Below are 16,527 nucleotides of genomic sequence, written 5' to 3' on the forward strand. Positions count from 1 at the left end.
CACACCATAGATTAAGGGTGTGGAGCTCTGCTGTACCTCGAGTTTTAATGCAATTGCTACTATTTTCTATTCAATTCAGTTTATTCCTGTTCTAAGATATTCGTTGCACTTCACCATGACGAATGTGATGATCCGTGACACTCATAATCATTCTCACCTATGAACGCGTGACTGACAACCACTTCCGTTCTACCTCAGACCGAACGCATATCTCTTAGATTCCTTAATTAGAATCTTCGTGGTATAAGCTAGAATTGATGGCGGCATTCATGAGAGTCTGGAAAGTCTAAACCTTGTCTGTGGTATTCCGAGTAGGATTCAGGGATTGAATGACTATAACGAGCTTCAAACTCGCGATTGTTGGGTGTGATGACAAATACAAAAGAATCAATGGATTCTATTCCGGCATGATCGAGAACCGACAGATGATTAGCCGTGCTGTGACATAGCATTTGGACCATTTTCACTAAGAGGATGGGATGTAGCCATTGACAACGGTGATGCCCTACATACAGCTTGCCATGGAAAGGAATAAGAAGGATTGGATGATAGTAGTAGGAAAGCAAAGATTCAGAAGGAGCACATCATCTTCATATGCCTATCTGAAATTCCCATCAATGATTTGCATAAGTATTTCTATCTTTATTTTCTGTTTATTTATTATTATTATTTGAAAACTCCATAACCATATATTATTGTGAATGCAGTAGCTCAACCAAGTTGCTTTCTAACTATTGGCAGCTTCTGCTGAGTTGTTTTGCTGGTTTTGGCACTTATTTTTCCTTGAGATAATTGGAGATACTTGGCTTTCTTGTTAAGTTTCTGCATTCTGTCAATTATGAAAGCAAATGATAATCTTAGCTTTCCATTTGGATTTTTATTTTTGTTCATAATAGACCAATTTTGTTTATTTTTCTCTTCCGTGCATATCTGGAGGATTTGGGTTTGACATGCTTATTCACCAGGATAGTGCTTTTGGCATCCAAGAAGCAGAAAACCTCTAGTGAAAAGTCAGATACTAAGTGAAAGGCTGCAAGCAAAAAAACAAATAGAGAATCTGTTAAAATCTTCAGTGAAGGATCAAGGTTAATTGATTGTATTTTTCCCAATTTACATATGATGTTATTTGTAGTGCTTGCTCTATTTCTGTTAGCATTCTATTGTTTACGCGAAATAGTTTTATAACTTGTTAACTTTGATTAAGTAGTCTTGTCAAACTGTTTCTGGAAACTTCCCTTCTCAGGTGTTTGGTTGGGGGAAAAATGGGACATAAGTTAGGAAAAGGAAAAGGTAGTAAGAAATCCAAGAAGGAACCTAGTAGGGAGGACATGCATGCAGTTGTAGTCGATATTCTGAAGGATGTTGATAAAATACTTTAAGTAATGACTTCCATGGCAATAAATCTTTTATCCAAACGTTGAGTTCTGATTTAATAAACATTTGATTTTGGGTTTTCTGTTTGATGTATTTCTGGTTAGCTATGAGGATAATAATTCAGCTTCAAATGCCAATTTTACTTTTGAAAATATTGTGATTGATGAAGCTGTTATATTTCTGAGCCTTTCTACATTTATTATTTTTTAAGTTGTTAATGCATGTTAATTGAGTGCCAACCATAACCTGTGATGATTCAACCCAACTATTTGAGGTGTTGTGGAGCCAAGACCCTGTTTACAGGGAGAACCTACTTGGTGAAGCTGTATTCATTTGAATTATGATTTAATGAATTGACAATTGATAGTGATTGTTTACAATTGATACTTATGTAAATTCAATAAATTGAACTATGATTAATTAGCCTGATTTTATATATTGAATTGTTAATTCTTGATAATTTACATTCTTAATTGGCTATTTTTAAACTTTAAGAATAGATTCTTAAAGAATTAGTTAATTTTAACTTGTAAGTTCTAACTTAATTTTTACTTTGATGAAGATAGTGTTATGTGTTGTTTTTTAATTTTAGTTTTCATTGTTCATATTTTTAGGGGTACAAAATTGATGCCAACTTGATTGAAATATGCTAGAAGAGTCAAGAATTATAAATTCGATATGATACAATTTTATGTTAGGAAAAGTTGTGTTTAGTTGAATTTTTAGAACTTATTTTATTGTAAAAGAATCTTAATGACATGTAAGATATTCTAATTATCTATATGATTATATATTATATAAATGTTAAGTTAGCATGTTTAAAAAATTAATTGATATATCAATTATTTACTTAAATGTTTTAAAATGAACTTTTTATTTTTGTAACTAAGAATAAAAAATGTTACAAAAGTAAGTAGTATTTTGTAACAAAATATTATGACACAAAAATTTAAATTATTACGAAAAATATTTTAAAAGTCAAATATTGTTATCACTTTTGTAATGACTTTTGGTATTTTGTATTAGAAAAATTTGTTACAAAATATTATTTTGAATTGTAACAGTTCCTTTTTTTGTTACAAAAACTTTTTATAACGGGACATACTGCAACGACCCATTTTTTTGTTACAAAATTCTTTTATTTTAAAATTCTGATTTTTTGCAACAATTTTTTTGTTACAAATATTGCTTTTTCTTGTAGTGATAATATAGTGGCTAAGTGTCAAGTTTTGGAACTGTTGAATAAGGGGTTTAAGTTATAAATATCTTAAACGAATAATTATGAAAATCAAATATATTAGAACACAAGTAATAATATATATAGGGTTAAATATATATGAGTTACTAATATAAATACTATTAGTAACTTAAGAATAAAAGATATTTGATAAAGTATTAACAACTCTAAACTTATCAAGAAATATTAATAATTATTTATATCGACAAAAATTGGACTTGATAATAATAATAATATTATTATCTTGGCTCGATTATAATTATAGCATGTAAAATAAATTAATAACATAATAATAATTTTATATTATCATTTATTTACTTCAAAATTTGAAATTGTCTCATCAAAATAAAGTTAATTATTGAAAATAACATTTTTTAAAAAATATCGTGTCAGCATAAAAATTCAGATTGTTATATGTACATGAATTCACTTAGAAAACATAATTCAGATTGTTACATGTACATGAATTCACTTAGAAAACATATAGCAAGTAGATGCCACAGTATAGAATTAAAGCATAATAATCGCTAATAATATATAACTCTAAAATTGAAGCACAATGGCCATTAATTTGCAATACAACAGTACTACTAGGTGATGAGCGGATAATTTATACGCTTTTTGGCATTATTTTTAGGTAGTTTTTAGTAAGTTCAAGCTACTTTTAGGGATGTTTTCATTAGTTTTTATGATAAATTCATATTTCTGGACTTTACTATGAGTTTGTGTGTTTTTCTGTGATTTCAGGTAATTTCTGGCTGAAATTGAGGGACTTGAGCAAAACTCTGAAAAAGGCTGACAAAAGGACTGCTGATGCTGTTGGAATCTGACCTCTCTGTACTCAAAATGGATTTTCTGGAGCTACATACCTTCAAATGGCGCGCTCTCAAAAGCGTTGGAAAGTAGACATCCAGAGCTTTCCAGCAATATATAATAGTCCATACTTTATTCGGGAATTGGCGACGTAAAGTGGCGCTCAACGCCAAGTACATGCTGCTGTTTGGAGTCAAACGCCAGAAACACGTCACAACCTGGAGTTGAACGCCAGAAACACGCTATAACTCGGCGTTCAACTCCAATAAAAGTCTCAGCTCGTGGATAGATCAAGTTCAGCCCAAGCATACACCAGGTGGGCCCTGGAAGTGGATTTATGCATCAATTACTTACTCATGTAAACCCTAGTAGCTAGTTTAGTATAAATAAGACTTTTTACTAGTGTATTAGTCATCTTTGACCACGTTTCATCTTTGGTCTCAGTTTTGTTTTATTCTTCATCTTAGGAGACTATTGATCATCTTTTGGGGGTTGGCCATTCGGCCATGCCTGAACCTTTCACTTATGTATTTTCAACGGTGGAGTTTCTACACACTATAGATTAAGGGTGTGGAGCTCTGCTGTACCTCAAGTTTCAATACAATTACTATTATTTTCTATCCAATTCTCTTTTATTCTTATTCCAAGATATATGTTGCACTTCAACTTGATGAATGTGATGATCCGTGACACTCATCATCATTCTCACCTATGAACGCGCGTGACTGACAACCACTTTCGTTCTACTTTAGGCTGGGCGCATATCTCTTAGATTCCCCAATAGAATCTTCGTGGTATAAGCTAGATAGATGGCGGCATTCATGGGAATCTGGAAAGTCTAACCTTGTCTGTGGTATTCCGAGTAGGATTTCGGGAATCTGGAAAGTCTAACCTTGTCTGTGGTATTCCGAGTAAGATTCCGGTATTGAATGACTGTGACGAGCTTCAAACTCCTGAAGGCTAGGCGTTAGTGACAGATGCAAAAGAATCAAGGGATTCTATTCCAACCTGATTGAGAACCGACAGATGATTAGCCGTGCTGTGACAGAGCATAGGACCATTTTCACTGAGAGGATGGGATGTAGCCATTGACAACGGTGATACCCTACATACAGCTTGCCATGGAAAGGAGTAAGAAGGATTGGATGAATGTAATAAGAAAGTAGAGATTCGAGAGGAGCACAGCATCTCCATATGCTTATCTAAAATTCCCACCATGGAATTATATGAGTAACTATTTACTATTTTATTTTCTGTTTATTATTTATTTTCGAACTTATCATAAACCATTTAATCTGCCTAACTGAGATTTACAAGGTAACCATAGCTTGCTTCATACCAACAATCTCTGTGGAATCGACCCTTACTCACGTAAGGTATTACTTGGATGACCCAGTACACTTGCTGGTTAAGTTGAACGGAGTTGTGATCACACGTACCATTACCAGGAATTATTAAGATCCCAATTCATCATACCATGATCTCTTTGGAGTATTTTTGATAGAGCCAATATTTAAAATTTCATACAAGTACAAAGAGACCAACTTTGAGGATCACAATTTCGTCCACCACTAGGCGATCAAGAATAGTAAAAAATAAAATTGGTAATCAAAATAACAATAAAATACAATCAAACCAAAAGATAAACTACATAAACAGTTAAACATGACTGATCACTAGTAGATAGTAAGCAGTATAAATTCTTTGAACACAATAATTAATGAAGCATAATAAATCAATAAGAGAGAAATAAATATTTCTTAGAAAATATCTTTCTGAGCATATATTACTTATATAATCAACCATTAAAATATTTTAAGAGATTATAACAATTTTCACAATTATTTCAATATTTTTTTCAGTTAAAATCAAACAGAATTGAGGAGGCGAGATAGAGAAGAAATTTATTGTTAATAGAGAAAAAATATCAGCAAATTAATAGGAAAGAAGAAGAAAAAAAAATACTAGCAATAGTTCGAAGGAATAATTAGAGTGAGAGAAAGTGGCATTGAAGCAAAAGTTTGAAAGTGAATAGATATAAAAACACGTTCATAAAGGAGGTAGCTCATCCAAAAGTTTTCTACTGCGGCAATTACGATGTCAACGATGGCAAAAACTATAGTGGCAACATCAGTAAAAACTGCGATGACAACAACAGCAGCAACGACAGTATAGAACGAACAGATATGAAAGCGTGTTGATAGAAGAAGTGGCTCGTTCCAGAAGCTTTCTATCGTGATGGAAATAGCAGTGGTAATAGTGGCAGAAATGACAGCAACAACGGCGACGAAAATAATGGTAGAGAACTTAGGGTTTTTATCACTATTCTCTTCTCAACTGACTCAGTCTCTCATTTTTGCAAATAGAGAAAAGTAGATATTAAAAAAAATTTAAATTTTAATCATAAATTAATTATCAATAAAAGTTTCATAAATTACCGTAAATAAAATATACTGTGAAGATCTTTAAAACCTTTCACCCAAAAATTCCTTCAACTAAACATAAATCTTGCAGTGAAAGTTAGGGTGTAATAATTTAGATGTATTAATAATTGAACCCAAAATACAATATTTTTATCATTAATCAGATTTTAGTGATAGGGTAAGGTGTAATGATTTAGATGTATTGATCGAACGTAAAATACAATATTTTCATTAATCAGATTTTAGTGATAGTTTGCTTGTTGATAAATTAATTACGTGTGAAATTTAAAATTTTAATTGAAAATTCTTAATTACAATTTTGCTATTTTGTGTCTTAAGTGCATAAGTTGAGTATACTATAAAAAATATTTTAATATTATTTATTATTTTTATGAATTAAAAATATAAAAAAATTTATAATAAATAATATTAAAATATTTTTTATAATATACTTAACCTATATTTTTAAGGCACACGATACCAAAATCTAATTAGTTATTCCCAAACACGGTAGTTGTTGTTAAATTTATTTTAAATTAAAGAAATAAAAATAAATTAAATATTTTTCCGACGGGCATGACGTTGGAAAACTTATTTATAAAATTTAAATTTAATTAATCAATTAACATCGATGACCTAGTTCTTAAGTTTATTTTAAAATAAAAAAATAAGGTAAAAACTAGCATCAATAACTTATTTACGAAATTTAAAATTTAATTGGTTAATTATTATCGATCGGTAAAGGAGCAATGAAGAATTAGATCTTGTAGGTTCGGGCAGAGGTCGATCTCGTCAGGAACTGGGAGCTGGGAGGCAATGAAGTTCTCATGATTTTGGTCGTTGTTGTCATTTTCATGCACGTTCTGACGCTCAATGTGAGTTTTGATTGACGCTACGAGAAAACCATGCAAACCACGGCGGAAGGAAGAAGGGAACAAACCCTTCGCCTTCACGTGGCGACTATGTACGTTTTTGCAATTATGAGTTTTATTTATTTTATTCTTCTTTCATGACTCCTCCTCATACAGTATGGTATGCCATAGTATAGTACTAATCTTGTTTACACTATTTTTAATGTCTTTAATTGTATTTTTCTTCCCTGTATTAGACAATCATCGATCTGTTTCCTATCATCATTAATGAAATCAGCCTTATCTTTAATATGTGGGGGGAAAACTTGACGATTTATTTTATAGTTCCTCAGATAAGCTAATATATTTTTAGGCAATAAATCTTTCATGAGAAAAATCTTCTATGAGTAAGTGGACAGCTATATTTTCATGTTTTTCTTTTATACTTTGATAGTAAGGATGTGTTTCGTTTGTATCTCATTTTCTTTTTTTTTAGTATTTTTTGCTTTTAAAATTTTACAAAAAAAATTCTATTTTCATCTCTTAATTTTTTACAAAATTTCTAAAACAAAAATAATATTAAAAATAAAAATACAAACTAAACGCATTCTAAATTTTTTACCTGTAAGTTTTTATTTTTAGTGACTTATAACTTTTTTATTATTTTTCTTTTGTCTAACTCTAATTTTTAGTGTTACTTATAAATTTTATGTGACCCTTACATACTTGAGTCATATACCATTTTCTTTTGTTTTAATAATAATTACCTCCTTATTTTTTTAAAAAATTATAATGAAAATCAACACATGATCACATCATAATAAATATTTTACATAAGATGAATTTTACTTAATTAAGTTGCTAACGAGAGGTTTTAAATTCTTGAAAAAAAACGTCTCGTTAGCAAAGAGATAAATAATTTTTAACTTTGTAATTAAAAGATATATTCTGAGAAATCAAATAATTTAAATGTATGTCATGTAATCAATCCAAAAAATATCTTGATTTAAATTTATATAGATGCATTATGAGAAGCAATTTAACTTTTTTCATCATATGGAATCAATTCATAGAGTAACTTGTTTGGAAGTACGTTTCTAATAAAATACAATTCCTTTCTAAAATATCCGAACTATATTGATACTCAAATTTTTATCTAATTTTTCGATGTATGAGTGTATAAAAAAGTAAAATTATTTAATAATACGGAATGACTATTGACTACTATTAAATAGCTCCTAGAAGAATGGTCTTGCTCTTTATTAAAAAAGATAAAATGACTCTATGGTAGCACAGGCTGCACAGCTACATACAGAGAAATCAAAGGTATACAATTAATAGAATTAATATCTTTGAAACTAAGAATTTACTCTTGAACCGTATATATTAATTAATAAAAAATAAAAAAAATTATTAACGAGTATTCTATGTGAACTTATTAGAAAAGTAAGGAAAATTCTTTTAATAAGAATTTGTATTTTATATGTTTTATAGTATATTATATAGATAATTTTCTTAAAAAAAATATTTTATTAGTACTTTCTTTGAAACTTCTCCTAGGACAATATTTGTTAGATAGATAAACACAATATATATATATAAAATACTGTTTTCATGCATCTGATGCCTTCATGGTTCATGCCCAGGAAGGTGCAAGTATTTAAGATGAGCCATCAAGTTTTAAATGCAACCTTTAATATCACGAAAAATAAAAATTGCAGTTGGGATAGAGGAAATGAGGAAAACAAAGATAGGAAGAAAAAATTTAAAGGGTCTTAATGTGGTTGGGTAACATTTATGTTACAAACTTAATGCTTTCCTTCTTTCTTTGGTAAACATTAAATCATCAAATTTAATGCATTTTATTGATTTTATGTGTACGTTAAAATAAAAAAGAAAAAAAATTAAATTAAAAGCAATGGATAGGCCTTTTTCTGGGTGTACCTTGCCTTTCATATATAGGAGTGTGGTGAGGTATTTAAGATGAACCATAGAATTCAGAACTTCACATTTAATAGCATAATAAAATGCTCCCCATTCATCCCTTGTCAGTCTTTCAAATGTACTTATCTAATTTCATGATTAATTTTGTGTAAAATAATACTATTCATTGTCTTTTATCAAAACGTACATACCAAACCATCAATCTATCTAGGCGCCTGATTCAATATTCCTGAAAGGTTTGGAGTATTAAAACTCTTCTTAAAGAGTTGAACAAAAATTAACGTATTTGGAGTTTTAGTACTCCTTAATTAAGAAGAGAGAGAAGAATCATCATTTAATTATTAAGGAAAGAGAAAAGAATTAACATTAAATTCTATTTAGGTTAAATTTTTTGTTTTAATTTAAATTTATTTTATTTTTAAATTGATATTAAATTATTATAAAATTATAATAAAAATAAAAATTTAAAAGAATTAAAAAGATATAATATTCTTATTATTCTAAAATTTTTTTATTTAAACAAACATATTCATATTATTTTAAAATTAATATGAATAAATTTATTTAAAATTTTTAAATTTTAAATAAATATATTCATCTTATTTTAAATAAATGTTCTCGTATTATTTTTTTTAAAACGATTAAACATGATTTTTAAATATTTCAACAAAAGAGATAGATATATGTAATCTTTCAAATTAATAATATTAGAGTGTATATATAAATACATAATATCCAAAAAGATTAATAAATCTTACCTAAAAAATATAGTTAGAGATATTTTTTTGCTTAAGATAATAGAAATAATACGAATATGTTTATTTTTATTAAATTAAATTATTAATTTAAATTATATCTATCTAAATTTTAAATAAAAAATTTTAAAAATTTAAAATTCAAATATGTGAATAAAAGTATTAATTGTTTATTGATTTCATCAGTATGCATTAAATGTTAACCTAAATCAACGCAAAGTAAATTAAATTTTAAATTTTAATAGTGATTTTTTTTTGTTAAAATTATATAGAGTTTTAAAACTCCAAACATCAAGGGAGTATTATAACATCCACCATCTATCTATCTATATTGGCTTATCCAACCACTACAAAAAAAAAACCTTTAAAATAATATTTATATTATGACGATTTTGAACAATAGTCATAATATTTAAATATTAAAACGTGTTTGGTCATTGTCGTAATATTTGGTGACGGTTTTAGTTATTATGACGGTTTTGAACCGTCGTTATCACTTATATATAAAAACTCCAAATTAACAAGCCATAATCTCAAAAATACTCTAGTTGAAAGTTGAAACACGTGTATAACGATTTTTGATCTTCAATCTTTAATCTTTGACGATCTTCGATCCTCTTACGTTTTACGACGATTTTCTCCAACTGACGTTCTTCTCTAGTGACATCATCTCCAGCAGCGATCTCCTCCAGTAACGTCTCCTCCGACTACCTCTCCTTTTCATCCTCTGTGTCTTTTTCGCCAAAATCTCAGTGCCTCCCTTTCGGTTTTCTGGATCAGGTAGGTCAAATTGCTCATTTTAAGTCGTTTGCGAGGAGTCATTGCGAGTGGTTCCACCGTTTTAGTAAGATCAACAACACCAAGAATAAGAAGAGGTGTGGTTGAATCTAATTTATGTCCTATTGTAAATTTGTAATTGCAATTTTAGATTACAATTGATGTGATTATAATTACGATTGAGTCACTGTTATTGCACTTGAAATAAGAACACTAGGTTGTAGGCAAGCATTTGTACCTAATTGTGATTAGACAATACGTGATTGAATCAGAATGCATTTGAATGTTAGGAGTTCTGATTTCTAGGAATTTATGTGCTGTATTTATGCATTTCATTTACATTTGATTAAAGAACAAGGATTTTGGTAAGGATGTTGAAACTTGAAACATGAAAATGGACCCCTAACTCATTAAGATTTTGAAGAACAAGGATTCTAGTAAACATGCTTTCAGTTGGTATTTGTTGTGATTCTTACTGCTTGAAACATTGACACTACCACTCATCTCCTAGCATGACCAAGGAGACCTACCCTGTGATGTTGCATTTGAGATTTTTGAAATAGGTGCAATTGCAACAGGTGCAGGAGTAATGACTGCTATTGAAACACTAGTAATTAGTTGATTTATCTTATTAAATTTTAGATAATTAGTTTGTTAATTCGCTGATTTAGTAGTTGGTTTTAAATTTGGATTTCTAATTGACTGCTTTTGAAACACTAGTAATTGACTGATTGTTGGTTACATTTCTAATATCTATGGTGCAAACCTCTAAAATAAGTAAATAACACAAACCTAATTGAAATAACCGGTTTGGTTTTGTCTTGTTTTTAAACTGATTCCATAATTGGCTTGCTTTTCCTCTCACGGTTTGCTATTTTTAAACTATGTCCCTTTCTCTCAATAAGTTCTAATGCTCAATCTTTGATCAAAATTGAAATGATTTCTCTAGTAATTTTTCTCATTAGTTGTGAGTTTGAAAATGTTTCTTGCAATTTCTTGTTCATAAAGTGTTTGTGTTATTATCTCTGAGACTAATATTTTTTCGAGGAGTTTATGCTTTATGTATTTCTTATGCTTAGGTCATCATTCATTCACTTTAGTCTAATATATATTGCTGTCAATTAAACACTGTCTAGATGTATCAATTCTATTTTCATAAAGAACAGGAGAAAGCTTGTGGATGGTCAGTGCAAGAATGTAGATAAATTTGCCTTTGACCAGGGAGATTGTTTTCATTCTATACTTTTCTGATTATAGGTTATTAAAACCAAGTGATTTTGAAAATGCAGGTCCAAAATTGTAACAATATAAGATACAATGGAACAATTCAAGGATTAAAATATATATGGAGAACAGAGGGTTTTAAAGGGATGTTTAAAGGAAATGGAACTAATTGTGTCCGTATTGTCCTAAATTCGCCAGTGAAGTGTTATGTGTTTTGGGCTCCTTTCCTATGTGGAGAAAAAGTCCAAATATTAGTATCCAAACCCATGAATAGTTGAAGTGGCTGAGGTGAATTAGGTTTGAGTGAGAGATGTCTCATTTGCAAGGAAAACACCAAACACTAAAGAGAAGAGAAGAGAGAAAGTCATTTTCGCACATATACAAAACTGTCTCCGTAAATTGGTCGTTGTAGATTCGTTAATCGTTGGATCGAGCTCAAATTTGGACAGTGTGTTCCACACATCTGGTTCTTTGTTTTTACCGTTTGGATCTTTAATTCGATATCTGTAGCTAGAGATATTGGCCACGCACAATAGCTCTATTTTGTGGTATTTTCATCTTCTTGTTCTTGTTTTGAAAGCTTTGAAGCTTGGGTTGTTTGGCTTGTTCTATGCACGTTTTGTGCAGTAATTTGTGACTCTCTTGTACCCTATTTTTCATCATAGTGAAGCTATTTCTTGGTCTTGGTGACTCGTGGTTTTTACTTCTCTCATTGAAGAGGTTTTCCATGTTAAAAATCTTGGTGTGTTAGCTTGTCTCTCATTTCTGGTTTATGTGATTTTTCCGCTGTTATTGGGTATTATTATGCTGGTGTTAATACTTGTTGTGAGTGGATATTGTTGCTCCTCTAATTCTTGCAAGTAGGAAACTGTGTTTTATTCCTATCAATTGGCATCAGAGCTCAGTTTTGGGTATTTGGTTATAACTTGCTTGAAAGATGGAGGCAAATAATTCTACTAGGATGATAAGTTTGAATGGCACTAATTACCATCTATGGAAGGGCAAAATGAAAGATTTGTTATTTGTCAAAAATCTACATTTACCCGTATTTTCTACACAAAAACTAGAATCTAAAATAAATGAAGAATGGGAGTTTGAACACCAACAAGTTTGTGGTTTTAATAAGCAATGGGTGGATGATAATGTTAACAATCACATTGCTAATGAGACTCATGCTAGGGCTTTGTGGAATCAAATTGAATCCTTGTATGCTTCCAAGTCTGGCAATAATAAATTGTACTTGTTGAATATGTTGATGAATTAGAGATACAATGAGGGGTCACAAGTATTAGATCACTTGAATAAATTTCAAGGAGTTCTGGATTAGTTGTCAAGCATGGGAACCAAGTTTGAAGATGAGGTTTAAGGATTGTGGTTGTTAAATACTCTACCAGATTCTTGGGAGACATTTCGTATCTCTCTGACTAATTTTGCTCCAAATGGTAAAGTGAGCATACAACTTGTTAAAGGTGACATTTTAAATGAAGAGATCAGAAGGAAGACGCAGAATTCTTCGTCACACTCTGAAATGTTAGTCACTGAAACTAGGAGAAGAAATCAAATTAGAGTTCAAAAGGCTAGAGGTAAAAGCAGGAGTGAATCCAAGGGAAGATACAAGAATGTTGAGCGTCACTACTGTCACAAAATGGGTCACGTTCAAAAATATTGCTATCTTTAAAAAAAGAAAAACAAAGGTAAGCAAGAAAAGAAGGATGATAGTGGTAATGGTCGTGTATCTTCTATTTCAGATGATCTTCTTAATATTGTTGATTATGAGTACAAGGTCAATCTTGTTTCTGATGATGAGTTCAGCTGGGTAATTGATAGTGGCACCTCAATACATGTTACACCGAAGAAGGAGTTCTTCACTTCTTATACTTCAGGTACTTTTGGAGTGTTTAAGATGGGTAATGATGGTTTGGCCAAGGTTATTAGTGTAGGAGATATTTGTCTTGAGACTAATATGGGAATGAAGCTGCTACTCAAAGATGTTAGACACGCTCTAGATATTCATTGAAATTGGTTTCAGTTAAAAGGCTTGATAATGAAGGCTTTGTAAACAGTTTCGGCTTTGGACAATGGAAGCTTACTAAAGGTAACTTAGTAGTGGCTTGAAAAAAGGTACTTCAAGTTTGTATGTGATGCATGCCATGATTGCAAAAGGTAGTGTAAATGCGATTGAAAGTAAAGAAGTTTGTAGCTTGTGGCACAAACGACTTGGTCATACTAGTGAAAAAAGACATAATTATCTGGCTCGAAAGGATGCTCTTTCAGGTTTGAAGAATGCAGAGTTGGAGAAATGTTCTCATTGCATGGCTGGCAAACAAAGAAGATTATCCTTCAAGAAGCATCAACTTTCAAGAAAATCAGATTTCTTGGAATTGGTGCACTCCGATATTTGTTGTCCTTTTAAGGTACGGTCTTTTAGTGGAGCTATTTACTTTATTACTTTTATTGATGATCATTCAAGAAAGCTTTGAACTTATGCTTTGAAAACAAAGAACCAAGCTTTGGAAAAGTTTAAACAATTTCAAGCTTTGGTGGTGAGTATTGTGGACCATTTGATGAGTATTGCAAGCAGCAAGGCATTAGGCATGGAAAGACACCTCCTAAAACACCTCAGTTGAATGGTTTGGCAGAAAGGATGAATAGAACGTTGATTGAAAGAGTTAGGTGTATGCTTACTGAAGCTAAGCTACCTAAAGTCTTTTGGGGTGAAGCGCTACTTACAGCGGCTCATGTGATTAATCTGATTCCTACAATTGCTTTGGACAATGATGTTCCAGATCATGTTTGGTCGGGCAAAGATGTCTCATATGGTCACTTGAGAGTCTTTGGATGTAAAGCATTTGTTCTTGTTCCAAAGGATGAGAGGTCCAAGTTGGATGTGAAGACAAGGCAGTGCATTTTTATTGGGTATGGTCAAGGTGAGTTTGGTTACAAGCTTTATGATCCAGTGGAAAAGAAGCTTGTAAGAAGCCGTGATGTAGAGTTTATTGAAGACCAGTGGTGGGAGCCGGTAGTGGGTATAGGAATTTTCCTTAAAAATAGAGTTGGCGTTGCAAGTATAGACCCAAACCCACAATCGACTCTCGACCAAAGTTTGAATTCAAAAAATGTCACAATTCAAAACCAATTCAAAACTGGGAGTGTTTAATTCTTGGGTTATCTCCCAAGGACCCTTGAGATCAATGAGTGTACAATTCCGACTGTAGTGACCAAAGGGTTTTCAATAAAGAGTTGAACATATAAAGCAATAAAAGAACATGCAAAATTGTAATAAAATAACATGCAAAATTGTAACAAAGAGTTGATCAATGAGTGTACAATTCTGGCTGTAGTGATCAAGGGTTTTAATCCTAACTCACTTGCTAATTACCTTAGCAATAAATTAGCTTTAGTGGAAATAAGAACAATTAACAATCCAAGAATTATCACTAAATGTTGGACATTCCAACTCTAGGAACCCAATTGCTCATTTTCCCCAAGCCAAGAGGTTGAAATTTAGCCCATAATTAAACTTGACATTTCCACAAACACTTAGTGGGCAAAAACACTAATCATGGTAAAATTGATTCTTTGGATGCTTGTGCAATGCGCCAGATGCTGTGCGCTCACATACTTGGAATTGATTTGCTACCTATGCGTACGCACAAGAGGCTGTGCGCACATACACTTCAATTTGCTCTTCTGCTTTGTTTCTTCATGCTTCCTCCTCCTTGCATGCTCCTCTTCCATTCTCATTAAGCCATTCCTACCTTATACATCTGGAATCACTCACAAACAACATCAAGGTATCGAATGGAAGGAAAATAGAATAAAAATAAATTAAATTAGGCACAAAAGAGCATGTTTTCACAATCAAGCGCAATTTAGGAGGAAAGCTCAAAACCATGCTATTTCATGGAATAAGTGTAGGTTTATATGATGAAAGTCACTCAATTTTAACAAAAAATTATCGTAAAATATGGACTCATCAGGGAGTTTAGGGCCACACTGACAGAGGCCTTGCACACAGTACAAGATGCCTAGCGCTAAATGCTAGATAGCGGCGTATGTCCTCTAGAACTTGATCCAACCCCTTATCTGCTCTCACCATTCTCCTATTAAAGGATTCAGGATCATCTTGTAGTTGAAGCAATTTGAAGACCTCTCTTATTTTGTCCAGATGGAAGTAAATAATTCTCCCTCTGACCATGGTTCTGTAGGTATGAAAAGCAGTTTCAGTCATTCTCTGCTTATCTATCAGCCACAGATTTGAGTAGAATTTCTGAACCATATTTCTTCCAACCTTTGTCTCAGGGTTGGTTAGAACTTCCCATCCTCTGTTTTGAATTTGCTCTTGGATCTCCGCATATTCGTCTCCTTTCAGATCGAATTTAACTTCCGGGATCACTGACCTCAGACCCATCATTTTATGGTAATAGTCTGCATGTTCTTTGGTTAAGAACTTCTCTTGACTCCAAAGATTCTTTGGGGTATTCTCTTTCTTGCCTCTTGAATTGGTTTGTTTTCCCTTAGGAGCCATGATCTTGATAAATCTTGGCTTAGTGATCACGGAAAAGCACACCAAACATAGAGGTTTGCTTGCCCTCAAGCAAAAAAAAAGGAAAGAGGAGAAAGAGGAGGAGAGCAAATTCGAATGGTGGGGAGAGGGGGATGGCCGAGAGTTATTTATAAGGGAGGGGAGAGATTTCGAAAATTGTGAAGGAGATTTGAGAAGATATGGAAAGAATTTGAGAAGATATTTGAGTTTTTGAAGAAGATTTGGAAAGGATTTGAAAGAGATTTTGAGGAATGATTTAGAAAGTTGTTTAATTTTTAAAATTTGAAGGTGAATGATGAAAGTTTGTAATGTGTTTATGCAAAAAAATTATGGATCAAAATAAGAAAGTTTGAAAAAGTTTGAAGTGGAAAACAAAATCACTGTCCCCTACCTTTCTGGCGTTAAACGCCCAAAATGGTATCCATTTTGGCGTTTAACGCCCACTTGGTGGCCATTATGGGCGTTTAACACCCAGCCAGGTGCCCTGACTGGCGTTAAACGCCAGAAACCCCTTTATCACTGGACGTTTTGCTGAACGCCCAGGATGCTGCAATTCTGGCATTTAACGCCCAAAATGGTGCCT

General features: G+C 31.8%; 2 non-coding genes across 2 annotated transcripts; both read left to right on the forward strand.

Moving 5' to 3' along the window:
• Nucleotides 1-1,472: 1,472 nt before the first annotated feature.
• Nucleotides 1,473-1,565, forward strand: LOC127741012 (small nucleolar RNA Z223). Its single transcript, XR_008001867.1, has one exon. It is a non-coding gene; the product is annotated as a small nucleolar RNA Z223 (small nucleolar RNA).
• Nucleotides 1,566-1,618: 53 nt separating this feature from the next.
• On the forward strand, nt 1,619-1,729 carry LOC127741015 (small nucleolar RNA Z278). The gene has a single exon (XR_008001870.1). It is a non-coding gene; the product is annotated as a small nucleolar RNA Z278 (small nucleolar RNA).
• Nucleotides 1,730-16,527: the final 14,798 nt, after the last annotated feature.

Source organism: Arachis duranensis, chromosome 7, assembly GCF_000817695.3.
Source record: "Arachis duranensis cultivar V14167 chromosome 7, aradu.V14167.gnm2.J7QH, whole genome shotgun sequence".
NCBI lineage: Eukaryota > Viridiplantae > Streptophyta > Magnoliopsida > Fabales > Fabaceae > Arachis > Arachis duranensis.